Source organism: Phyllostomus discolor, chromosome 9 (assembly GCF_004126475.2).
Source record: "Phyllostomus discolor isolate MPI-MPIP mPhyDis1 chromosome 9, mPhyDis1.pri.v3, whole genome shotgun sequence".
Lineage (NCBI taxonomy): Eukaryota > Metazoa > Chordata > Mammalia > Chiroptera > Phyllostomidae > Phyllostomus > Phyllostomus discolor.
In genome coordinates, this window is record NC_040911.2 from 16,869,869 (window position 1) to 16,895,630 (window position 25,762).

Below are 25,762 nucleotides of genomic sequence, written 5' to 3' on the forward strand. Positions count from 1 at the left end.
CCAGGGGCATGGAAATCATGCCACATGAGAAATGTGTGAGCAAACTAAAGATCGCCATGCTGGGGAAGAAAAGTGTCAGGAAGACATGACAGTTTGTCTGAAAATACTTGACGAATCATTGTGTGAAAGACACCAGGGCAGAAACTGTAAGGGGCTAATTTTGATGCAAAATGAGAAAAAAAAAACACTAATCACTAGAGATGTCTTCACAGAGAGGCAGCAAAGCTGATGATTAAATGCATAGACTGTGGAGTCAGGCTGCCTGGGTTCCAATCCCATCTCTGTCACTTACCAGCTCTGTGGCCTTGGGCAAGTTACTTAACCTCTCTGTGTCTGAACTTCTTCGTCTATAAAATAGGGATCCAGGTCATGTTGGATCAATGACTAGTAACTGTAAAGGACTCACACAATGTATGTCTGGAACATAGCAGGTGCCACGTAAGGATTAATAGGTAAAAAATTTAGAAATGGAGTGAGCAATCTCATGAGTAAGTACATTCCTCTCTTTGAAAGTGTTTCAAAAATGTCTGAATTGCCATCTCTGCATGTAGCTGCGGAGAAGACTCCTGCCTCAAATGAAAAGTTGGACTGCACAGTCTCAGAAGTTCCTCTGTTCGGTTCGAAGATCCAGTTATTCTAAGTCAGCTCCTTCCGAAGTTATGCAGAAAACAACAGGCATGGCGGCCTTCTCGCCTCCGTCAATCAATCTACATTCTCACTTCGTTCAATCAATAAATCCCCAACTTGCTGGGAAACAAAAGTCTCTAAGTGGTGGAAGGAAACCTCAGTCAGTCTGTGCCCCATTCACACACGGGTGATGGGGAAAAAAGAGAGAGAGAAAGAAAAGAAAAAAGACACCAAGAGGACTTAACAATTAATTTGCTTGCAACATGAGCTGGTTGCTTCCCATCTGTGGGATCCAGTGTTCAATCCGCCTGAGATCTGTCAAAGGAGGAATGGCATTATTCTACCTCAAAGAAAATGGGTATTTTTGCCCTTAGCTCCACATCAGGGACTGTTCTTCTCCAGCGCTGGTCTTCATAGATTTGTACTTGTCTAAAACCTCTTATCCCTCAAACCCTCCTTGCTCCAAATAAAGAACAGAACGCAGTTTCCCTACAGACGGAGCCACTTGCCATGTCTGTCTGACCCTTTTCTGGGCCTCCCAGCAAACGCGGCTAGTTTTCCCAGCAGCATTTCTTATTCATGACAGGCAGAGCCTGCAAACCTTAAAAAAAACTTTCATTCCTAAGTCCTTTGCCCTTCTCCCAATGCCTTCTGTCCACTTGGCTCCACTTGAAAATGAGCTGCTTAATTAACTTCCCAGGCCCTTTGGGTCGATTAAAATCATTCATGCCCTAGAAGAGGCTGCTGCATTTCTCACCACAGTTGTGATCAGAGCTCATACTTCGCTCTCTTCATAGAGGAGAATCAATCTCAGCATCTCATGAGATGCATGCTTATTATGAACCCTCTGCCCTAAACTGAAAACCTGTCTCCCAAGTTTGGTAACATGTTGGAGACACTCTGAAATCAGTAATGAGGGGCCAGTGAAGGACCACATATCAGAAATACCTGGGCTCTCAGTCACCCACTGCTGATGTGTCACCTTGAACACCCCACGTAATCTTTCTGAGCTTCTGTCCTCTGTTAGGAAAAAAGTGGTAACACCAAGACCTCTAACACTGCCCATCTCTTATGCATCAAAGAGATACTGCAAACAGATGAAATGCGTTGTAGACCAGAAGAGCACTAAACAAATAAAAGGCTTGTTTAATGAGGTGGCTCCTCGGCCACACTGAGTGAATAAACTAGGAACAATGCATGTCTTCAAGTAACCGAATTCTACATTGTCACCTAGGTCAGCATGCTACATCTTCACTAGTTTCACTGCGTCCCAAGCATTACTGGGTGTTAAAAGAAACATCGTAAATGAGTATGGTTTGGGCCAGATACAGCTGTTGGGATCACATACAAGAGGCAGGGTCAAGGCAAGGATGTAGAATCAAAAGGTGGGAAGCCTAGGTTCCAGTTTTTGTAGTCCTATTAATGAGCTGTGGGATTCTCTCTGTATATCTTGTTCCCCAGACTCTCCCACTGATCGGGGTTGCTATGAGATAAAGTCAGATGTGAGAAATGATTTGCTAACTTATAAATACAGTGGACAATACTATTGTGAGGATTTTACTGGTTCAGCCATGAAGAACCAAGGGCTTCTTTCACTATGAGCTCAACCAAAGCCAAAGCCAGCAGAAGTCAGGCCACTGAGGGTGCCAATGTGAATTTGAATAAGCATTATTACTTAAAAAAAAAGAGAACTTACTCAAGGAAAAGGCCCTGATTTGGATCTCTACTGTCAAGAGTAGGTTCATTAAAAGCATAAAACATAATCTGTGTGGTTATTTCTCTGCAGATGAGAAATAACCTAGTCAGCGCCTGCTCAGTGCTGAGCTCCATGCTCTGGGGGACCATATAACTTTCCATCTAAACCTGGGCATTTATGACAGTAAAAGGAAACCTTAATGATTATGCAAGGACCACAAACTATACTGAGACTGTCCCTCACAAACCAGAACACATCGTCCAAGAACTCCAAGGACAACAGAATGGCCAATCCACACTATAATTTCCCCATCTGATATAACATTATTATTCCACTCCAATGATATATCTGTGTTTACCTGTCAGCTCTAATTTTAGCACAGCAAGAAAGCCCACTAGTTGCAATTGAGGAAATTTCCCCCTTAACTTCTGTGAGGTGCTCTGAGCTGGACTGACAGATTCACATGATTGCTAATAGGACCCTACACTGCCCCTTATCCCTCCTACATGATGCTCAGGTCCATGAATGAATGAGCTCAAATGTCCTACAAAGAGAAAGCCACTACCAGGGATGGGCAAAAACACATTTCCTGGTGGTCCTTCCACTGGCTGCAAACAGCAAGGTTTCACACCACTAACTGGAATTCAAGTTAAAAAATGCATGTTTTTGCATCTTAACTTCATGACCAAGGCCGCTAGTAAGCTACTAACAGGTGCTTTAGTCCCGAGGATTGCTCCTTCCTCATCATGGCCAGCCACTCTTCTGTGGGCATTAGGGTAAGCATTTTACAAGCCGGAAGTGTGCAAAAATAAAAACACTGATAGGACATAAGTTCTGGCTTTACCACTGCTTGACCAAATTCTTCACATTCCTGGATTTCCGGTTCCTTTCTTCTACAAGAGAGCAATCTCACTCAGTGTTATCTTATGAAGTTGCCATGAAAATGAAATGTAATGATGCATCTGAAAGCTCTCTGAACAAACAAAGAGCTCTACAAATATGTTGGCAATGCAGACTTGCAGGTGAGAGGACAACCGCACAGAAAAATAGAAGCTCCAGCTGGGAGTTCTGGGTTAATTGCAATTTGAATGCCTGTGTACCCAGTTCTCTCAATGCATGCAGGAGCTCACAAAAGCTTGTTCAGGAAGTAAGAGTGTGGTTGAGTGGATGGACAGAAACTAAACGAGAGGACCATTTTCTAGCCACAAGCCTATTTGACCATATCATTTGAATGTGAAACACATTTGGCTCCAAAAGGCTTTGGACACATCATTATTATAAAATTTAGAACTCATGTTTTTTTTTTTATCATCTAATGGGCTAATTCTTGGGCCATTTCTTGAATTTGTTTTTCTCTATCCATAAATGTCTGTCTGAATTGAGTTTGGGTTGGATGCATAAAGTAATCTTCTGGACCAAGGCCATGATTCCTGGAGCTATGGACCATTCCAGAGAGGACCCCAAACCCCAAACAGTGTCTGGACTGTCAACAGGCAGAGGACCCATGTTCCATGACTGTCTCTCCACCTTATTCTCACACTGGGCTGAACGTTCTATTCCTGAATTTTCACAAATGTTTCATGCATGCTTAGTGGATTTAACAAATGGTCTTCTTTGTATCTATAGATGGGAAATACTAGTAAAAAATGTCTGGGTTTCACCATGGCTGGGTGGTTCAATTTATTGGAGCATTATCCCATACACTAAAAGGTTGCAGGTTCGATCCTTCATCAGGACACATACCTTGGTTGCGTGTTCAATCTCCCATCAGGGCACGTACAGGAGCCAACCATTCAAAGTTTCTCTGTCACATTGATGTTTCTCTCTCTTCTCTCTCTCTGTCCCCCCCACTACTCTCTCTCTCTCAAATCAATAAACACATCCTCAGGTGAGGATTTTTAAAAAATGTCTGAGTTTCTGTCAGCAAGTAGACACATGAACATTATTGCAGTAGGCAGACTCCACATTTGGCCACCACCAGCTCCTCCCACTGCACAGGCGAGCCACCCCACACATCTGGAAGTGGAGTCTGTGCATGCTTCCTGTCAGTCTGGGCTGGCCTGGTGACTCGCTTTGACCCAGAGAAGGTGGTGGAGATGCCGTTCATTCTGAGACTCCTGAGTCTAGGTCTTAAGACAACTGACAACTTCTGCTTACTCCCTCAGACACCAGTCTCTGCATAAGAAGTTCATCTACACTGAGACTGCCATGCTGTAAGGAAGCCCAGAGAGACCACACAGAGGCACACAGAGGTATGAAGCATGTGAGCCAAGCCTGGGACCTTCTGGCCTGGCCCCACCCAGCCAGCAGCTGACAGCAGCCATGTGAGGTATCCCATGTGCTGCCACACGGAGCAGGCAGCCAAGCACTGCCCAGATTACACAATTATAAGAAAGAATCAGTCGTTGTTGGGTTAAGACACCATGTTTTGGGGTGGTTTGTTATGCATCAGTAAGTAACTGGAATAGCTGTGACTCTTCATTCTTCCATAAAAGAGTCCTCAGAAATACTAGTGTAAATGGCATCATCAGCCATCTAGACAGAGAATTCCAAACCCTTCTGTGTAGACAATAGCCCAAATCCTGCATCCGGCAGTAGTCTAGGCAAGTTCAATAGCCTCCAATGTGCTCCTACTTCCCACTACCCCTGACAAACACTCTTTGAAAGCATCTACCACACCGTCAAGCAGGGGCCACCCCGAGAGGAAGGAAGAAAAGTGCTGGTGTGGACCTGGAGGCCTACGGTCCAGATCTCACTCATGCCCTTCTGACTCACTCCAGACTTTGGGCACGGCATTTAGTCTCTTCTGCCGGTTTCCCATCTATAAGGTGGAAACAAAATCACCCTACTGACTGAAAAGAACACTGCAATGTGAGGATGCCACCACCAGATGGCTATGGTATGTAAACAGAGTCACCAAAATTCCCAAAGTAAAGATTACATTTAAAATGAAGATAAGTTTCTATTTCCACAAATATATAGAAGTGCTTGCCTGGAGTAACCGTACTGAACATTGTGAGGCCTTTATAACATCCTGGTTGATAACAGGTTGTCAGACTAAATTCTGCCACTCGGGATCCTTTTCCACCCTCAGCCCACAGGCTCATGGCGTTTCCCAGAGAGACCCAAGGCCACGTGGGAAAGCAAGTGCTTAGTGGAGGGGGACTCAACCACCTCTGCTCATCCCTTTGGCCAGATCCAGGAGCCATACTTTAAGTGATGTTTAAAATATGTTCACGATTTATCTGACACTCCCTTCCCTTTGAGTGTGGGCTGGACCTTGTGACTCACTTCTAATAAACGGGGTTGGGGGGGGGGGGTGAAGGGACTGATCACATGTGGCTGCAGAGTCTAGGTCATCAAAGGCACTGCAAATTCCTGGTTGCTGTCTCTTGGGTCACTTGCTCTGGGGGAGGCCAGGTGCCGTGTCACGTGGCCCTCTGGAGAGGTGGCCACACAGAGAGGAACTGAGGCCTATAGCCAACGGCCATAGGAGTGAACTCAGAAGCAGACTCCCCTGCCCAAGGCAAGCCTCCCGAGGTCTCTAGCCCTAGCCAACATCATGACTGCGGCCTCATGAGAGACCTCAAGCTAGAACCACCCAGCCAAGCTGCTTCCAAATGCCTGACCCCTAGAAACTGTAAGATAACAGCTGTTTGCTGGTTTAAGCATTTAAATTGTAGAATAGTTTATAACATAGCGATAGTGAATTATTGTAATACATCTTGTTTCCTCACTTTTTAAGGAGAGACACTAATACAGTTTTGGAACATTGGGAGGACCCAGAGTGAATATGCAAAGTATAGCCCTTATTGCACATGAGTGAAGGATGAATAATAAATGCATCTAATCATCCTACTGGGTGAGGATGAGGCGCAGGGCCCAGGAGCAGTACTTGATGGATACTGGAAAGGTAGATGTGTTCAGATAATGAGCTGACGCAGAGCCAAGGGAAATTTTGGCACCTCCATCAAGCATCCAGTTACACAACAGCTACTGCACAACAGTAAGCAAAACGGAAAGCCAGAGGGTGGTACAAAAGAAGTTTTGTAACCAGTTTCTCTTCCTGCCCTTAAGGTTTACTATGCATCCACGGGAGACAAGACTAGCACAGTCAACACCATTCGAAAATAAGACAGTTCATATTCCTGCGCTGGTCCGTGGAGCAGGGCTGACAGTACACACCAGGCAAGAGAGGGACAGGCAAGGGAGAGCCCCCCCTCAAATGATCCAAGGACAGACTTCCTAGATGGTACCCACCATAGGGCACACTTCATTCAGAAACAAACAGCAGGCGGAATCAGGACAAAGGCAGTTCTGCGAGGCCAGCCACAAGCCAATACAGATTTCCTTGGACGTCTGGCCAAACACTGTTAGAGACTCTCTGGCAAGAGAATTCCCATTGAGTCATTAGCCAAATCCCTGGACAGTCCTCAGTGAGACATTCAGGCTGTGTCTCTTGGGACAGCATCTCTCCTCCCCTGACCAGCCACCAGGGCAAACATCGACAATGGATCATGTCCGTTACTTTCTGCTCTTACTCTTCCAACCCGAGGCAGGCAGCTGGCTGCCCCTCCTGCACTCTCCTCCCACACCTGCGGTGCAGGTTTGAAGCAACAAAGCCACCTTGACATAGCTGACCTATCCATCTTGCTGCCATTGCCTCACAGCAAAACTGCTCACGGACGCCGGCCATCAGCCTGTTCAGGGCTACGCCTGCCTCCCCAGGAGCAGCCCACTCAGGCTTTGGAGAAAGCCCCTACCACGGCCACTGGTGGAACCCCACAGCCTGAAGGAAGAAGGGGCGCGACAGGGGACATGGAGCCCACAAAAATCCCCAGGAGGCTCTCTGGGTGCAGATGAGAACTGTAAGAATTGAATTCCTCAAGAGTCACTTGTTGGAAATGTATCAATTACAGGGTGATGAAGAGCCCTTGAAGGGGAAACCACAAATCACATTTCCATTACCAGGTGTAGTGAGAGGCACCACAAGTGAAATCCATCACTGTTGGGTTGCTTTTTTTTTTTTTAAAGATGGGCCAGGGACAGAGGAGAACTCACTCCCTCAATTCTTTTGCATTTGTACCATTAGCTCACTGCAGCCCTGTTCACAGTTTTCTCCACGCATGACTCGCTTACAACTGCCGGCAAAGGAGTGGGCTCTATCTGCTTTGGACATCCCTGTCCATCCATGATGCCCAGTACCGGAGCCACCTTGAGGGTGCCATGAACTTAAGAGACTGCCCTGAGCAAGAACGACCCCCACACTGAAGGGCTGGGGGGCAGGGAGATGAGACTGCCAGCCGGTGGCTGGACCATGACTCCCAGGTAGAACTCAAAAATAAAAATAAGTAAATGTTAAAAATCAGAGCTACAGTGGATACATCACATGCAGAGAACATCCCTCCCCAACCTCATCCAGGCTGAGTAGGTGGGCCGGCCCCACTCCCTCCTGCACAGGCCCCTCTTAGAATTGCCTTTCTGAGGTTTGCCTGCTTCAAGGTTGCCCTTGACATTCATGTTCCCTTAATTATCCTGGAAAAATAATACCAGTGTAGGAGAAGCACAGGAGTGATTGCCCGGTTCCACTCCAAAAGCACACACGGTAGATGCTCCAAAAGCTAGTCAACGCACCATTGGAGATGGCTTTGAAAAGCTTGCAACGCTGAGCAGAGACAGAGGGTGATGCAAGGGCAAGATGACGTGAAGGCCATGTCCCCTGTGGCCTCACCACTTCCCAAGGGGCCTCCAGTAACAGTCTACAGGGTCTCCTGTAGGAACAGGATCCCTCTAAGCAAATCCAATCATGCTACTCACCTGCTTAAAATCCCTCCACGACTCTTCTTGCCTTTCAGACCAGTTCAGGCTCCTCTATGTGGAGGGCGTCCCCCCGAGATCCCGCTCTGCGTGTCTGTCCGCACTGAGCTCCCTCTCCCCATCAAACCCCTCACCCATCACCCTAAACCACGAGGGGCTCCCCGCACCAGGCTTGTTCATGTTACATTCTCCGCCACCTTCATCCATGCTACTCCTGGAGCACTGCCCACTCTCCTCCACTGGCAAACCCCTAGTCATTCTGCAAGATTCCACCCTGGCATCACCTGCTCCTGGAAGCCTCCTCGGAACCACTCTCCCTCCTGCCCACATGTGTCCCATCGAGGCAGGGCGTTCCCTCTGCAGAGCACGAAGGGACTGGCACGGTCACTGTCCCTCTGCTGGTCCATCACCCCTCCACCCCCAGACTAGCTGCTTAGTGAGTAACTGTGGTTTCCTCCTCTTTATAGTAACAAAGCTTGTACAACCCCTAGTACATAATAGGTGTTTCATAACTTTTTTTAAAAATCAATCTATCAGTGTTATAGTTGTGTGGAAAGTCATTTCAGTTCCTGGCCTTGTGACCATTAGGTAGGTAGGTTTACAGCAATTGGATAATGTCCTTTCCCTAAACAACATGGGCATCATCTGCATCCTTCCTCCTTGAGCAGTGTGGTTCTCAAAGGACAGTCTCTGGACCATCAGCATCAAGCATCACCCAGGACAGTATTAGACATGCAAATTTGGGGGCCCCATCCAACCCTACTGAATCAGAAATTCTGCACACTACCCCAGCAAGCTGTAGTTTAACACACCTCCAGGGGCTTCTGAGGCACACTCAGGTGTGAGGACCAGTGCCCTAGGTGCCTTCAAAGGCCATTAGAAGCAGTTCAGATTCTGCTCCAAAAGCAGCTGCTGTGAACTCTCTGCCTGGCAATTTCCCCTTTCCAGGCTGGTGGAGCCTCTCCACGGCTGAAAGCAGCTGCCTTCACTGGGCCAGATGCGGAAATGCTTCCCCTACCAGTACCCCTTGGAATAAACAAGAATCACCTAGGGAACAAAGGAAACTAGGCAACACTCGAGCTTCCTCGTGCTCTAGGGAGTTCTCACTAACCCCGGGCAGTGGGAGGACTCTTGCAGAGGCTTGCTGCATAGGATGGAGTTCACCGCTTGCTAAAGCCATCTCCTTGATCTCACAGAAGCAGGTTTCTGGTTCTTCTTCTCTAAAGAACAGTGTTGCACACATCCGAACTGTGACGGACAGCTCTGCCATGCCTACCACAGGTAGATGCTGTACAAAGGAACAGAGCAACAGCCGAGGAAGGTCTCGGTCCGCTGAAAGTTCCACTGGTAGCCACAACTAAGGCAATGGTAGTGAGCCAAATTCATTAGGTTTTGCGGTGCACCCCACCCCAAATCACAGTGTATTTTCTGGCCAACGGAAGTGCACAAAGAACCAGCAATGTGCAACTTCCTAGCACTGACATTTCTTAGAAACACTTCCATCTATCTTTCATTTCATACTTAATGTTTATTGAGCACGTATTATATGCAAGATAAGCCAGGTTTCGCTCACTTACCTGATGGATCACAACCTTGGCTGAGTATTAGAATCACATAAAGAGCTTTGAAAAAATTCTGATGCCCAGACCAGATCTCAAACTAATTAAACCAGAATTTCTGGAGTGGGACCCAGGCATTAGTATTTTTTACACTCTCCAAATAATTCCAACATGCATCCAATTTTGGAAACAATGGTTTTAAATAATATTGATGTCTGGACCCCATCCCAAATGCCACAGATCAGTCTCTAGGACTAGAGCCTGGGCATGTGTGTATAACACACACATGTGCATGCATGTGGTATACATATGCATATGTATGCATGTATGTGCATATACATGCAAATATATACATATGCATATATATTTACATATGTTATATATAGTCTCCAGGTGATGCTAATATAGCCGAAGTTGAGAACTGGTTTCCAAATTCATCTGCACTTTGGAATCATCTCTAAAAATTCCAAAGCTCAGGCCATATGTAAACCACCCAGCTCTGGGATGGTAGTGTGGGCACAGACGTCACTGCCTATTTTTTCTGACGGTCCCTCAATGATTCCAATGTGCAGAAAAGTGTGGAAAGTGCTGCCCAGACGCCAAACTCCAGGACAGCCTTCTGCTCTCTTACTTGTTTACTTGTAACTGTCCTACAACACCCACCTTACATACATTTATTAAACCAAACTGAATTTTTAGAGACACCCTTTACCACGACGTCCTTTACAACCACGCCTACTGGCTCCAACAGGGGTTGGTCCAAAAGGTACTTAATTCATGAGACTGCATTCTGCTTCCTCACCTATGAATCTGATCCAGGACTCCCACTGTCCCCACACTTTGGGGACTGTCTTCCTCTTTGAAATTTCTTCTGGCGCTCTTTTGGGAGGCTTCAGACAGAACTACCTTCCCAGCTCCCTCTCATCATGTTCGAAAAGTGGAAGCAGTGTTGGGGCATTCAGGTGCCCAGCAGTGAACTTAGAAATTGGAGGACTCTCCACTCCCCGCTGAAGAGGGAGGGACCAGCTCCTTCGCCAGACCAGACAGGGCTCACGTTTGAGAAGCCAGAGAGTAGCACAGAAAACACCGTTAATTCCACATTTCACAGCTTTGATGCTGTGTACCTTGATTTGCCCAACAAGTGAGGATAATTTTACTCTGTATCTCAAGTACACAGTTGAGATACTTCTCATCTAAAGGATTCCTCTATCTGCCCCTTGGCGGAAATGCTGACACTTACATAGCAAGTTTGCTTTAAAAAGAGGCACACCTGAAAAATCTCTCATTAAAACTCGGAAAAATACGCTCAGGACCTCTTCTTCTCACAGTTGGAGTTTTAATTCAGTGTGACCTAGGCTTTGCCAGCATTGGCTGTTCATCTAAAGGTCTGATGGCCCAGAGACTTGCTCTCCGTAATGGTTTGTGCAGCAGGGGGAGGGCTGGGCTGCAAGTTAGGAGAACTGGGCTCCGTGCACCAACGCCAGTTCCCTGTGTGATCCTGAGCACGCTATTTGATCTGTGGGTTCCTCATTTATAAAACAAGAGAATAAACACTTGCGAAGATGGTTTTCTTCCAGCTCAGACACCATGTGGTTCTAATTCTCTTGTGGGCAATGGCATTAGTCTTGTGGAAATGGCTAAGTTTATTAGTTTGTTTTCCTAAAAATGGATAATTATTTGGGAGAAAGTATCCCGTTTCGTAAAACAAAGAGTAAATAACTAATATATGCACCATCACGTGCCAGACGAGGTAAGGACGCAAAGAGGAGAGAGACAGCCTATGCTGATAAAATTAATGAGGGAAACAATTATATAGCTAACCATGATTTAAGACGGAATGAAACAGATGCCATGGCATGAAACCAGAGAGGAGGCAGCTTGGAGTGTTTAAAAAAGAATGTCCAGAATAAATAGTAAATTTCTTTCTATCAGGGCTAAAAGAGGCAAACTTGGAATTGAACGTGGGTTCTCGTTCTGGATATCCCAGGTAGTGACTATGTCGTCTTGGACAAGCCACCTATCTTCCCCAAGCTTAAGTGACCCCCCCGCAACTTCCTGTGAAATGAGAATCATCTAGCATATTGGACAATGCCACGGGGAGGCTCAAGGAAGACATTGGCATCCTGCATAATATAAGTTACATAAAGCCTTGGAGGATACACATAACGTATGCTAAACATGTGTTCCCATAGGTTTTGATCTGGGGATTTATAAAAACCAGAATTTCCACTGAGGAAGACATCCAGAAGTTAAACTCAGAGCTGCAGGACCTCATACGGAGTGGTTTCTTTTCTTCTTTTTCCACCTTCTTAATTCCCCCCCCCTTACTTATTAAATAAAAATATGTGCTTACTTTAAAAATAAGATCGTATAGAAAGGTATAAAATATTAAAAAATCCTTTCCCCCACCTCCATAACCAGCTACTTCTTACTTTACCATTACTAACAATGTCCTGTGTCCTTCCAGAAAAAAAAAGTTTGATTACCCAAGAATCATAACTATACACGTATATGCTCCTCTATCTACAGCTACATGACCTTCTTTTCCAGGTGTCCATTACTGGAGAGGAAAGATCTTATTTCAAATAATCTCAGTTTAAGGCAGTATAGGTTTAGATTACTGAAATCTGACATTGCTTTCAGTGGTGATAGTTAAATAATAATGCTCTCATTATTTCTTACCAATAGGAAAGAGGGAACGGAGAACAAGAGGTTATTTAATGTGGTATGGAAACCAAATCTGAATTCAGGAGTGTCGAGCAAAAACACTGTATTGTCTGTTGGTTAAATAAGAGGAAAGTGGCTGTTAAAGGATGGATAGATCTTTGGTTCTGGGGATCTGCTTCTGAATAAATTGAAGAAAGGAGCCAAAGGACTTGGCTGCCTCTTGTTCCATGAATGCGTTTCAAATTCACTTTCAAAGACTGCTCATAAAAAACGGGGATTTTCAGGACTGACAAATTCACTCAGTGACTTCTGAAAAATGAAAGCATGCACAAACATTTGGAAACAAGACTTAACTCTTTTAACTGAAATGCTTTAATAAACTAAGAGCATTTTCATGTTGGGCTCTCGCTCCCCCATCATCCTTCACTCAGGGACCCCAGAGAATAAGGCTCTCAGTCTTTTACTTGCCTTTAGTCACCATTCAGCTCAAGAAAATGGTCAAGTATAGAAAAATGAACAGTTCTCTAGGTCACAACCTGCCCAGAACTATTTACCAGACATATTCTCACTCACAGTGTTAAAAAAAATTGTCTCTCTTCCTTTCTCCGTATGTCCTAAAGTGCTCTGTGACCTTTGGATGACAGACATTTCACTGGCTTTATTACACAGGAGATGGGTGTGCGGTACCACAGCCCTCTTTGAGTCCTCTATAATGGATATTAGAACGCTGTTATAATTGGCCAAAACTTTTTCATTTTCTCTCCTCCAGTCTGGAAAGCTCAGAGCAGTTCACTGCAGTGACTCCATTGTGTTTCTCGCCTCCTCTCCCTCGGTGCTTTGCTGCATCTGCCTTACTTCCCTCTTCCACACATAACCGCACCAGATTCTGAACTTTGCCACCCCCTTTTTTCTTCTGTTGAATGAGCTGTAACACTTGGCTGTTCTCAGTTCTCTAAGAAGTTCTGTAGACTTGGTAAGGAGTCTCCTTCCTGCCCCGTGCTGAAAGCAAAGTCCTGGTCTGTAAGTGCAGGGATGAGCTAGGCCAACTTGGTCTGAACTCTCTGTGGCTCTCACACGTTACCAAAACCACAGCACATTGTATCTTAGCAGACAAAGTGGTCCCCAAAGGACTGGAAAACCTTCAAATTCAAATTAATGGAAAATTTGCCAGTAGGAATATATAAATGGGCTTGATCTCAAAATAACCATAGCTCTTTAGAAAAATCAGCCTAAGAGTCTAAGTTACTGATAAAGAAATATGACTTATACCCAAAGTGAATCACACTGGAGGAATTCATTGTCTTTGTTTCAGGCTGAAGAGTTTTTAGATATCATTGTCCATAAATTTTCACAGCTGCTAGGACTTTCTAGTAATTCAGCCTCCAAAAATAATCACATATTCTGGGACAATAAAAAATTTGCTTCTTTGAAATTCATTAAGTCATTTATCAATTTATCATTTCTTCCGAAGGGATCGGTCACAATCTAGAACTGCCTGGAGTGGAGGGAGAGATAGGTGCCTTTCAGAACAGTACTTAAAACCTAACTGGAGGGTTCCCATTTCTAGCGTACAAAGTTATATATAGTCTTTCCCATGTGTGCAATGTTGTAAAATTAAACAGAAGCTGGATACATCATCATGGAATACACAAAAGTTTCCATGGCATGAGATAGTCTCCAGAAAGTTGGGGGGATGCCTCCCAAAAATCAAGCCCTTTCCAGGGGGCAGATCCCTGCTGTCCACACCTTCCTTTGCTTTCCCCAGTGACCACACACCCAAAGGGCCACAGAGGACCTGTGGTTTCCCGGTGCAGACAGCAATTTTCTGAGAGGGCAGCTCTGAGGTTTCCAGGCAGCAAGGTACCCTGAAATAAAAGGAAGAACCCCCTTCCAAAAAGCCAATGAAGGCCCTTGTAAGGTGGTGGAGGAGGGCTCCCCACCACCCATGCCCCTTTCTCAACCTCTTCAAACTCAGCAAGTGCATTTTTCTCATTGTAAATTTCTCTGGCTTCGTAGCAGTTTGGGGGAAACGTCTTTGAGAGCTGCAGCAAGGCAGGAGAACGTACATTTGGCTGATGATCCTGAGAACACCTGGATGGGCACTCGGCTTCTAAAAGCTGGGAAGGATCAGAAAGCTTCTTCTGAAACATTAAATTCAAGAAGAGTTCCCTGGTTCCTGAGCCCAGACACAATGGCTCCATTTGCACAAGGGCCAGCTTTGGCTGTGGGTGAGAACTCTGCATTCCATATGAGAAGGCTGGGGGCCAACATGAGAATAAGAACAGAAGACAGAAGAAACGGACACATAAGTATTCCAGATAGAAAATTTACCAGACACAAAATGTAAAACAACTACATTTACTACACTCCAGAAGATACATGTGGGGCTTAAAATTTTCAAAACAAGGAACCAGGACCTATATAAAGTAACATTGAAGATTTGAAAAAGAACTAGAAGTTCTACAAGTGCAATTAAGAATGCAACAACAGATGGATTTAACTGCAGATCAGATACTGCTGAAGAGACACAGTGTGATTTAGAAGATAGGTCAAAAGAAACTATCAGAATGTCTCTACAGAAAGGAAGGGAAATCCAAAAGAGAGGGTAAGAGAAATAGAAGATACAGAGAGGTCACTTAAGATAATGGAATTAGCCCTGGCCAGTGTGGCTTATTTAGTTGGAGTGTTGTCCTGAAAGCAAAAGGCTGTGGGTTGGATTCCCAGTCAGGGCACATGCCTAGGTTGCAGGTTTGATCCCTGATCTGGGCGTGTACAGGAAGCAACCAATAGATGCTTTTGCATCAATGTTTCTCTCTCTCCCTTCCTCCCTTCCTCTTTCTAAAAACGATGAAAAAATGTCCTTGGGTGAGGAATGAAAAAAAATAGTAAAATTACCTACCACCACAAAGTTCTTCCAGGAATGAGTAACACGGTTAAGAGGAAGATGCTAACACCCCTAACCCCAGCTCCCTCAAAGGCCAACTACACAACCGAGGCAGGTCGTTTTAGTGACTATCTAGAGGCAGTACAACAGTTAAAACTGTTACATTGTGATTTGTGAGAAATATGTATTTGGCCACTCAGAGGAACAACATATATTCCTCATACATACTTGGTCTTCATCCAGGACCACAGTTCCTGGCTCACAGCTCCCAAAATCCTTGGAATTTCCCCAGCGATAAGAGCAATTGGAGCATCTTTTGTCAAAATATTCACTCTCTTGTCCTCACTTCCTAAAACCACTTCAGAGCCAAAGAGATGAAACGGGTGCCTTGTTATCCTTAACGAGGTCCACTCCACCACACGTGGGTTCCGTTCATGAAGGTGACCTCTGGAAAGTGCCTGGGGATCGGGGCTGGTTGCAAGAGGAACCAAATGCAAATGGAGGGATGGAACTTTCAGTCCCATGCCCTGATTTCCAGGAAGGGGAGAGGGGCTGGAGGTTAAACTCAATCACCAATGGCTAATGAGTTCATTAATCATGCCTATGCAATGAAGCCGACCTAAAAACCCAAAAGGAGGGTGTTCAAAGAGCTTCCAGGTTGGAGAACTAGACATTTCCACATGCTGGGACCCAGAGCCTACCGGGACAGAAGCTCCTTTGTTAGGGACGAAGTATCTCTTCATCTCACTATTGACTTGAATGCTTTAGTATCCTTTGTAACAAATTGATAATCACCCGAGGACATGGGTTTTCCTGCGTTCTGTGAGCCACTCTAGCAATTCCATCAAACCCACAGAGGAGGTTGTGGGCACCTCTGATTTTCAGCCAGTGGGTCAGAAGCACAGGTGACAGCATGGGCTTGTGATTGGCATCTGAAGCGAAGGGTCGGCTGTCTGGTGGGACTCACCCTTACTTAACCTGTGGAAACGGGTGCTGTCTCTGGGTAAAAGGCAGCAGAACTGAGTTGACTTGTAGGACATCCAGCTGGTGTCCAAGAGTCATGTTGGCACTGGTGACCAGAACCCTTGAAAAAGTATATGTGACTTTGGTGATTTCACCTTTCTGCGCATCCCTGTCCTGACATGTAGAGGGATAGAGTACAACAGTACCCACTTCACACACTGTGAAGCACTGAGTGAGCAGTCACTGGAGTTTGGCTGCTACCAAGGGGACATGCCCCCTCTCCCACTAACCTTGCCTCAGGACTGAAGAGGCAGTTCCACTACTCCGAACAAAAGAAGTTTTAGCCCGAAACACAGTACTTGAAATGTTGGAACTGTGGAACATTAAGGTTGGAGGGAACTCTTCATAAAATATCCAGGAGAGCAGACATTTATTGTTTTTTCTTTTTTAAAAAAAATTGAGTGGTCTCCATGCAGATCATTTTTTCAAAAACACTTAAATAGAAAAAATAGATCATTAACCAAAAAATCTAAACAGAACAATCCTACAGAGAAATGTTTGGCTCTATTGGTAACCAAAAGGCAAATGAAAGCAACAATGATCCACTTTTCACCTTATTGAATATTTTTGTTAAAAGGAAATACCCTGTGCTATGAATGGTGTGGTGAAATTGTTTTCCGTTTGGGAACCAGTTTGTTAACATGGTGCAAACTTCTCTGTCTGGGGATGTAGGCTAAGGAAACTATCCAAATGGGGAGGAAACAACGTCCACTAACACCAGAATGTTGTCATATTGTTGTTGTGAGTTAACAGGCTTCCAAAGTCTTGCATTATGCAGTCACTAAAAACTGTGTTTACAGCCTGGCCGCCGTGGCTCCATAGGTCATGGGTCGTCCCGCAAAGCAAAAGGTCGCCAGTCTGAATCCAAGTCGGGGCCCATGTCTGGGTTGTCGGCCCGACCCCCAGAGTTTCTCTCTCACATCGATATTTCTCTCCTCTTCCTCCCTGTCTGCCTATCTCCCTCTAAATACATAAATAAAATCTTGTAAAAAAATGTTTAAATGTGTTTACAAAGACTTTGTAGTACCATGGAAATTGTCATAATATTAACTGAGAAAAGCAAGATAAAAGTTAATTAAATTGTGTTTTGAAATGAGCTGAGAAAAAAAACACTAAAAATAAACATAGCAAAATAGGATCAGGTCAACCAATCGCAGACAGGATTTTTGAATTCTTCTTTCTACTTTTCATAATGAATATGTATTGCTTTCCCAAATAGAGAAATAAGTGTTTTCATTCTCATTATTTAATGTAAAGACAATATAAAAGAGCGTCAGAGAAAGGGTTTTTTTTTCCATTTTTTATTGAGATATAATTGACGTGTAACACTATGTTAGTTTCAGGTGTACAACACAATGATTTGACAATTGTACATACACCATGGGTTCTGTGTTCCATGTACTCACAACTGTAAATCTACTTTTGCCCCACCCTGGATTGCAAAATAATCACCACAATAAGTCTAGTTAGCATCCACCACCACACACAGTTATACATTTTTTCCTTGAGATGAGAAGTTTTAAGATCTACTCTCATAGCCACTTTCAAATGTACAAGACAGTATTATTAGATATAGTCACCATGCTGTACATGAGAAGTTTTATAAAACAATCTCATTCCACTAATCTAATTGTGTTTTTTCCCATGGCTCTTTTCCGTACCACACATGTGCACACACACTTCTGGCATAGATGTAATCGGTTGGAATTAATGATTAGTTCCATCAAGATTAGCTGACCTAGAAATGAGTTATTTCATCAAACCCCTTTCCTGCCTGGACCTTCACCAACGCGCATGGGGAAGATGGACGGGCACCCCAGCAGCACGGAGGGAACCGGACAAACTCCCGGCTCCTAGCCCCACCTCAGCACAGACCTTTGTGTAACCCTGGCAAGCCAGCTAACTTCCCTCAGCCTCAGTTTCCCCACTTATACAATGAGGCAAGGAGAGCTGCTCACTAATCTCCAAGATCCCTTGCAGGTCTAATCTCTGAGACTGGGTATCGATTTGCTCACCCCCACATCTCCAAACTGCTCTCAACTCTTGAAAAGTTTTATAAAAATCAAATTGGTTTTAAACAAGAATGGAAAACTAGTTATTTTTTTAAATCCCACCTATAGCAAATCTTGTAGAGAGTCTTTTCATTTATGTTCAGTCTACACATTGGCGTATTGACGGATCAGTCTCGGGCACAGCCAGACACATTCAGACTCTAAAGAAATAATCACAGCACTTTTCTTCATTGCAGATCGGTTAATTTAGACTAAGGAAACAGACTGTGAATGAATAAAACATCTGACAAACAGGTTTTTAAAGAGTTTTATTACTTTAAGTGTTTAAGTACTGGAATTACTTGCCCACCCTCAATCCCAACCCCAAAGGTATTTCTTACCTGGCCTACTTCAATGTAAGGAAAACCATCTCACCCCAGGCTTGGGTGCCCCAAAACAGAAATGTGAATCAATGAAATCTTATTGGAAACTTTTCAAATACCATTATAATGACCTGAATAAAGAGTTTCATTCACTTTCTGAAGCAATAATATGGGCACGGGGCCAAAGTTGCCTACTGTGTGCATTCAGTTACTTCTGTCCACTAGGGGACTCATGGATGCCCCTGAAGAACTTGAACTAACCTTGCTCGGCATTCCATCCTACAAAGATGCCACTGACATTGACGCTGATCTGGAGTTGCTGAAGATTCGGAAGTTCTCACTTTCGATGGCACGTATTCACGGAAGCACAGACTACTGTGCACTTCACAATGCTACTTTGATCCATGCTCTCTATTTCAGTTAAGCCTTTGTGAAGCTTCTCTTAGCTCTTGCAAGAAGACCCTCCTTTCTTCTTCCCACTTTCCTATTCCTGAAGCCACAGCTGCCCCCATCACTCCTCAAAACCTTTCCGAGAGGCAGCTTTACTTGAAGCTAATAAAAACCGAAAGCTCAGAGCCCCTCTCGTGCACAGGACTCTTTCAGGCTGGGAAGGACCCCCTAGCAATGTGTTCAGCTGGTCATTTGGTCTTTTTCTTAGAAAGGACCTCTCAAGTCACATAGCATCCTGTGCCACGGGGACCAGATTCTCCCCTGCCACCTCCCTCACTCACTGCTGCCCACCAGCCCCTGCCAAGGCAGCAGACTGAGATCACCCTGTGTTACATAAATCAGCCACATGCTGGAGGAAGGCTTCAAGAATTGTTTTTTTCTTTGTCTCAATAGATTGACTTAATATGATGACCAGATTAGAATACACGACCCCCAAAAATGTTTATTCTGATTTAGGAAGTTATTCCTATGGAAAGTTTTACAATGTTAATAACACACTTACTACATCAACTTTATTAAAAAGAGCCAAGTTATATTAAATAAGACCTCTCCCAGAAAACTGGGACTAGTTATATAGCATCATAAATAACCTATACCCCTGAGAAGGATGGGTCTCAATCAGCAGTGGTTGTGCTCCCCAGGGGACACTTGGCAATAACTGGACACAGTTTTGCTTGTCTTAATGTGGGGAGGGGTGTGGGGCGCTACTGGCATCTAGTGGGTAGAGGCTGGGGATGCTGCTAAACATTCCACAATGCACAGGACAGCTCCCCATGACAAAAAAAAAAATTATCCAGCCCACAACATCAATACGGCCCATGTTGAGAATCCCTGCCTTAAAATAATGGACACATGTAGGTGAAGACACTAGGATTCTGTGGGGAAACCCATTCGCCTTTAAAGAGTAGAAGCCCAGGTTAACAGGTAGTTCGTGCAGAGCTGCTGTGTCACATCAACAGCCACCACACCAGGCTGGAAAGCAATAAAGGTCCCTGACTTTCAGGGGTCATGGGACTGCCCGGACCCTTGTCAAGAGCGGCTACGTGAGGAGGTGGTAGCATAATTTCAGGAGCACTAGGAAAGGTACTTTGCCTCCCCAATTACCTCCAACACCCACTTGTCCATGCCTGAAGTCCTCTCCTGATGGACAAAGCCCTTCATTTCATAATGAGGCTTAAAGTGCAAAGACACCCCAATGCCCCCACCACCCCTGGAAAAGAGAACAGTGACCTACTTTCATATTCAAGAGGGAGTGACTGACAACAGATGGTTTTTTCCCTGAGTTTTCGTACAGTGGGCGTGTCTGGGCAGCTGAAAGTGATGGAGAGGAAGGGAAGACAGGTCCCAGCGAGGTAGGGAAAGGGGGAAGAAATGGGCAATACAGGGTTCTGAAATAAACGTCACCTACTCCGCAGACCACGCCTGAGTCTGCAGGGAAGGAAGGATGCAGAGAGGGAGGGGGAAAGTCACATTCTTGTCCTTCTAGGAAGTTAAAATCAAGCTCAGCTCAGGTGAGAAAACTCCAAGAAGGCTCGAAAGAAGGGTAGGGACGAAGTGTTATCGTTACAGCTGGAACAGGAGACAAGGGTCCTTACCAGCTGTGAGGGTCACAGTGAACCCCAAACTGTGCTGGATGAAACCCCCACCTGACACCTAAAGAAGTCATGGACACAGTAAAAGGCTCAGGCAGGACCTCTCAGTTGAATGAACGGCAGCTATTCCAGATGAAGCGCTTTAAAGATGATCGGCTTCTCCCTTCACACCTCTGCTTATACCGTTTCCCTCCATTTGGGAAGGAGGCCTTTGTAGCCTTCTTTGACTAGCTGAATCTCATTCCCTCTTGCAAGGCTCGTTCATGGTTTCTCTGCATATTCCTGATTTGGGCCTCTGTTGTTTTTTTCTTCCCTCTTAGAAGTAAAGAGCCACCAAGTCATTCATCTGGTGCCTGTCGAGTTTCCTATGTATCTTTCATAACAGGACAACTTCCAGAAAAGATTTGAGGGGGGATTTCAGGTTCATAACAACAACAACAACAACAAAATAAGAAGAAGAAGAAGAAGCAGCTTCAAAAGAAATTAAAAGGGCTCTGGCTGACGTAGCTCAGTGGATTGAGTGCAGGCTACGAACCAAAGCATCGCAGGTTTGATTCCCAGTCAAGGCACATGCCTGGGTTGCAGGCCACGGCCCCCAGCAACCGCACATTGATGTTTCTCTCTCTTTCTCTTTCTCCCTCCCTTCCCTCTCTAAAAATAAAAATAAATAAACTTAAAAAAAAAACAGCGACTCAACTGAGTCTTAATTTAAATTTGTAAAAAAAAAAAAAAATTAAAAGGGAGACCAGAAATAATTTCAGGGGAAAAAAAATCATCGTACCAAGAAGCCAGAATTAAATGGTTACCAGGAAAGCCACAATTCCATGAAGACAGAACTTTCTTTCTGACGCTCAATCCTAGCTCCTAGGTTTTCGTGTATGCTGTGCAGTATGTGTTTATCTCAAGAACTCTGTTAGATCCTTTGGGACAAAGCCCATGCCTCAGATGATATACCCTTGATAACAGCATATATATAACATTCTAAGTGCTTAAATATTTGCTGATAGACTAAGGACCCACAGTTCTCTTGCCAATCTGGATATTCCAGTGTGTCTCCAGATCACAAGACTATTAGAGTAACAGACTCATCAAGTCTCTTGGCAGGAAGAACCTTCAGACTTCATTTTGCTTCTAGGTCCCCGGTCATCTTAACCATGATATTTAAACAATATTCTTGCCCCAACCGCGATCACCAGTTTGCAGTGAGGGGCTGAAAGGTCCCTGCCGGCCCTGTCCTCACACTTCTCCCCTCCCCTCCTGATTTAGGTGATGGTCCTTTGCTTATATTTTCATCCTCACCACGGATTCTCCATCCCTTTGAGTGGCTGAGCTTTGCCATGCTAACCTTTGATTCCCTGCAATGCTAGCACAGTGCTTTTTGTAGAATTGCCTTCTTTTTTAAAAGCTTCTTATTTATTTATTTTTATAGAGAGGGAAAGGGAGGGAGAGAAGGAAGAGAGACATTGATGTGAGAGAGAAACATTATCAATCAGTCGCCACCTGCACACCCCTATCTGGGGACCTGGTCCACAACCCTGGCATGTGCCCTGACTGGGAATCGAACCAGTGACCTTTTGGGTTGCAGGCTGACACTCAATCCACTGAGCCACACCAGCCAAGGTTGAACTACCTTCTTTTTTTTTTTTTCAATGTAAGGAAACTTGAATTGGAAAGAGGTCCCAGAGTAGGTCCCTGTTCTGCCCTGCTCCCCTCTGACAAACCCTAGTGCTAGAGTGGAAGCTCTTCCTACACCACATAAGCAGTCCAGAAAGGCTAAAATGCAGGTCACTAGTAGCCCTGGCTGGCTAGCTCAGTTGGTTAGTGTCCTCCCCATACGCCACGGTTGTGGGTCCCATCCCTGTCAGGGCACATACAAGAAACAACCGATAAATGCACAAATAACTGGAATAACAAAGTGATGTTTCTCTCTCTCTCTCTCTCTCTCTCTCTCTCTCAAACCAGTAAATAAAAATTATTTTAAAAAGAAATGCAGGTCACTAAAGGAATTGAAGATTCAAGGGTTCAGAGATATATTCTCTCACTCTTGTCTCCATTTGGCCCCCAAAAGTACACTAGGTGACCCTTCAGAGAAACAAACAAACACCTGTACTTGGTAGGTGCTATTAAAATAAAGTAACAGAAAAGCTAGTTTGAACACAGTCGGTACTTAATAAATGCCTTTTAAATCGAAAAGCTCGTAACATCTACTTTGCACATAGTAGGTGCTCGATAAATATCTTTTAAATTCAGATGATCATAGGGCTGCCGCCTTGCACATTTCAGGCCCTCAGTAATGCTTATTAAATCAAAGTGCAGCAGGCACTCTCTCCGTAGAGAACGCGGGCAGAGGTGACATTAATCAAACCCCAGGCACAGATCCATGAATGGAAATGCGCGTCTGGACCTAGCGCTTTCGAGAGTGGAGAGGCGCGTGACAGGGCGCAGCGGAGGTGGACGCAGCGCTCTACCTGAGCCTCACACCACTGCCAGATCCTGGCATGGACTAGCCGTAGGGATCCATCCCCCACCCAGGTGGGAAACGGTCGCCGCCTCCAAACGGCACTTCGGGGCCGCACCTGGGGCTGCAGCCACGGCCCCCTGCTGGGGCAACCGCCCACTCTGGCTTCTCCCGGGATTCCGAAGAGTTGCGGGCAGAACAAAAGCAAAAGCCAGGCGGGCTTCCGAAGGCTTTCTGATGGAGAGCGGCAGGGGCAGAAGCTCGAGAAGACGGCCGGGACCACGCAGGGATGTCGAACCCGATCTCTGCGGGCGGCCACCAGCCTTCCCCGGCAGATTCTGGCTCCGGGTTGCCCAGCCCGGGAAAGCGCCGGGGCTCCCTCTCTCCCCACTCTCTAGGGCCCCAGCCCCGGCCCCGAGCCCCCGCCCTGGGTCCGAGGAAGGGGGCCGAGTGGGCGACTCCGTCGGGTGAGGCGAGGGGGACACTGCATAAACCCTTGAACGAGACGGGATGGAGGTTGCAGGGGAGGAGTGGGGCAGACCCCACAACCGAGCTCCAAATCTGAAATCGCAGTGCGAACCGCCCCTCGGCGCCCCCGAAACGCACCGAGCTGTCCCCGGGGGTGGGGTTCCCTCGTGGCGCCTAGTCCCTACATTCCCCTCCGGTAAACACTCCCCCAGGGAGCCCAGCGGCAGCCTTCCCATCCTAGCCGCCGACCCAGGGACAGCACCCGCGCGCGGTCGCGGAGCAAGGGGTCACAGAGGGCGGCCTGGGCAGTCTCGCGGGAGACACCCACTGCTCGAAAGCTCGCTACTTTAGTATTTGCTTGTCTTTTTGCTTTGTTTTGTTTTGTTGTTTTTTTTAAAAAGATGAGGTGGGGGGTGCACAAAGCGGGGAACTCCCCGGCTTCCCCGGAGCTGGTGGAACTCCGAGAGGGGCAGGCAGAGCGGAGAAGAAAGAAAGCGCAGGGGAAGCCACTCACCCACCGCAGAGCTCCAGATCGCGGCGGCGGGGCGTGAGCGGCGCCTTTGTCTGAGGTCGCGGCGCCGGCGCGCTTGGCCAGGCGGGTCCCAGCGCCCGGGCGCGACGAGCTCCCGCGGGCTTTCGGACAGCCCCGCTCGCCGCTCGCGCTCCCGCTGCGGCTGCGGCTCCGGCTCCGGCCCCCGCCCGCACCGCCCCGCGCGTGCCGCGGCCGCGGCTCCGCCCCGAGCCCGGCCCCGCCCCCGGGCCTCCGGGGCCCCCCACCTGCTGCGGCGGCGGGCGCGGGGGTGCCCAGCCCAGGGCGGCCGTTTTCCTCGCGCGCCCGGCTCCCCCTTCCCACTGCCTCCCGGCCGCTCGGCTGCGTGGTTCCGGGGCGGAGCGCCCGCAGTGTAGACTGGCTTCCCGACCCAGCCCCCTCGGAGTCCACCTCACCTGTTTTCTGAGTGGAGCCCCCCAGTCCCGGGTAGTCTTGCTTTCCTGCCTGTGCGCACGCTTTCCAGAGAGACCTCTGCCTCCTTAGAAGCCCGGGCTCACTGCGGCCCGAAGAAGGAGACCCTTCGGGCTCCGGCTTGGTCCGGGCGGGGTTGGGGGGCGGGGTTGGGGGGAGCGGGGGTCCTCCTCAGCCCGGGATGGAACGGCCTCCCCGCCCAGCCAGCAACGCGCTGCTTCAGCGGCCGGGGGCGGAGGGCTCGGTAAGAAGAAGGAGCTGGAGCTGGCGGGGACTGGATGGCCGGTTTGGAACCAAGCCATCACCGGGCAGTGTCCCGCGGGGAAAGACTCGGGTGGGCCGGAGGTGCGCACCGGGCAGAGGGGTTGAGCGGGCGCAGAACCCAAGTGCATGGGCCCAGAGCCCGCCGCCGGGCTGTGAATCTGTGATTATTCCCAAGGCCAGGATAATACTGACAGAAGGGAACCAACACTTTGGAAGCCAGAGAAAAGGAAGGCAGAAGCCACCAGCTCCGAAACACAGGTTATACATGGTGTTTAGGGGGGGACTTCCAGCAAATCCAAAGTGGTCCACACGGATTAGGTGCGCGCACCCCAGTGGAATGGTTAAGGAGATGCTTTTCCAGGCAGAGAAACATATCACAACCTAAATATTGTATAATGAGGTCATTAGTGGGTTTACCTACGCATGAGCCCTACTTTCTCCCAACTCTCCAAACACTGGAAGAGAACCTCTCTTTGACACTGCATAGGGTCTGCCCTGTACTATGGTTATTTCTGCTTCATCCCCCCGCCAACATCGCAACCTCCAGAGCCTCACACAATTCCAGGTGCATAATAGGTGCTCAATAACTGTTGAGAAGATTACCTGTGAATTCTATTACTGTGCTGATTATAACGTGGGCAAAACCATAAAAATTTTAAATTGTGGAACCATATACATCGAGTGGGTATTGCAGAACAGTAATGGCTATATGAAGGGCAAAGAGTGTTAACTGTCATTATTACATAAATACAATTGCTATTAATCACATCGTGTGGGTAGCAGTTTAAAGATTACGCGCTGAGTTAGAGATAGTGGTCTGAACCTTCAGGGGCCTACAAGAACGTGTAGGGATAAGGAGAGGGCGGCTGACACCAAATGTGTGTGCATCTGTGACTAAGGCGTTCCAATGCATCTTCCCTGA

General features: G+C 46.6%; 1 protein-coding gene across 4 annotated transcripts in view; it reads right to left on the bottom strand.

The window, feature by feature from the left end:
• The window catches only part of MAPK4 (mitogen-activated protein kinase 4), a 131,347-nt gene extending 106,649 nt beyond the window's left edge, over positions 1-24,698 (bottom strand). For 2 of the 4 annotated variants that reach the window (XM_028524656.2, XM_036010205.1), the window contains exon 1: positions 24,130-24,317. The gene's annotated coding sequence lies outside the window, so the exon portion shown is untranslated. Of the gene's footprint in view, positions 1-24,129; positions 24,318-24,560 lie in introns of those variants that run through there. The other 2 variants (XM_036010206.1, XM_036010204.1) reach the window with 2 other exon arrangements.
• Between the last annotated feature and the right edge of the window lie 1,064 nt (positions 24,699-25,762).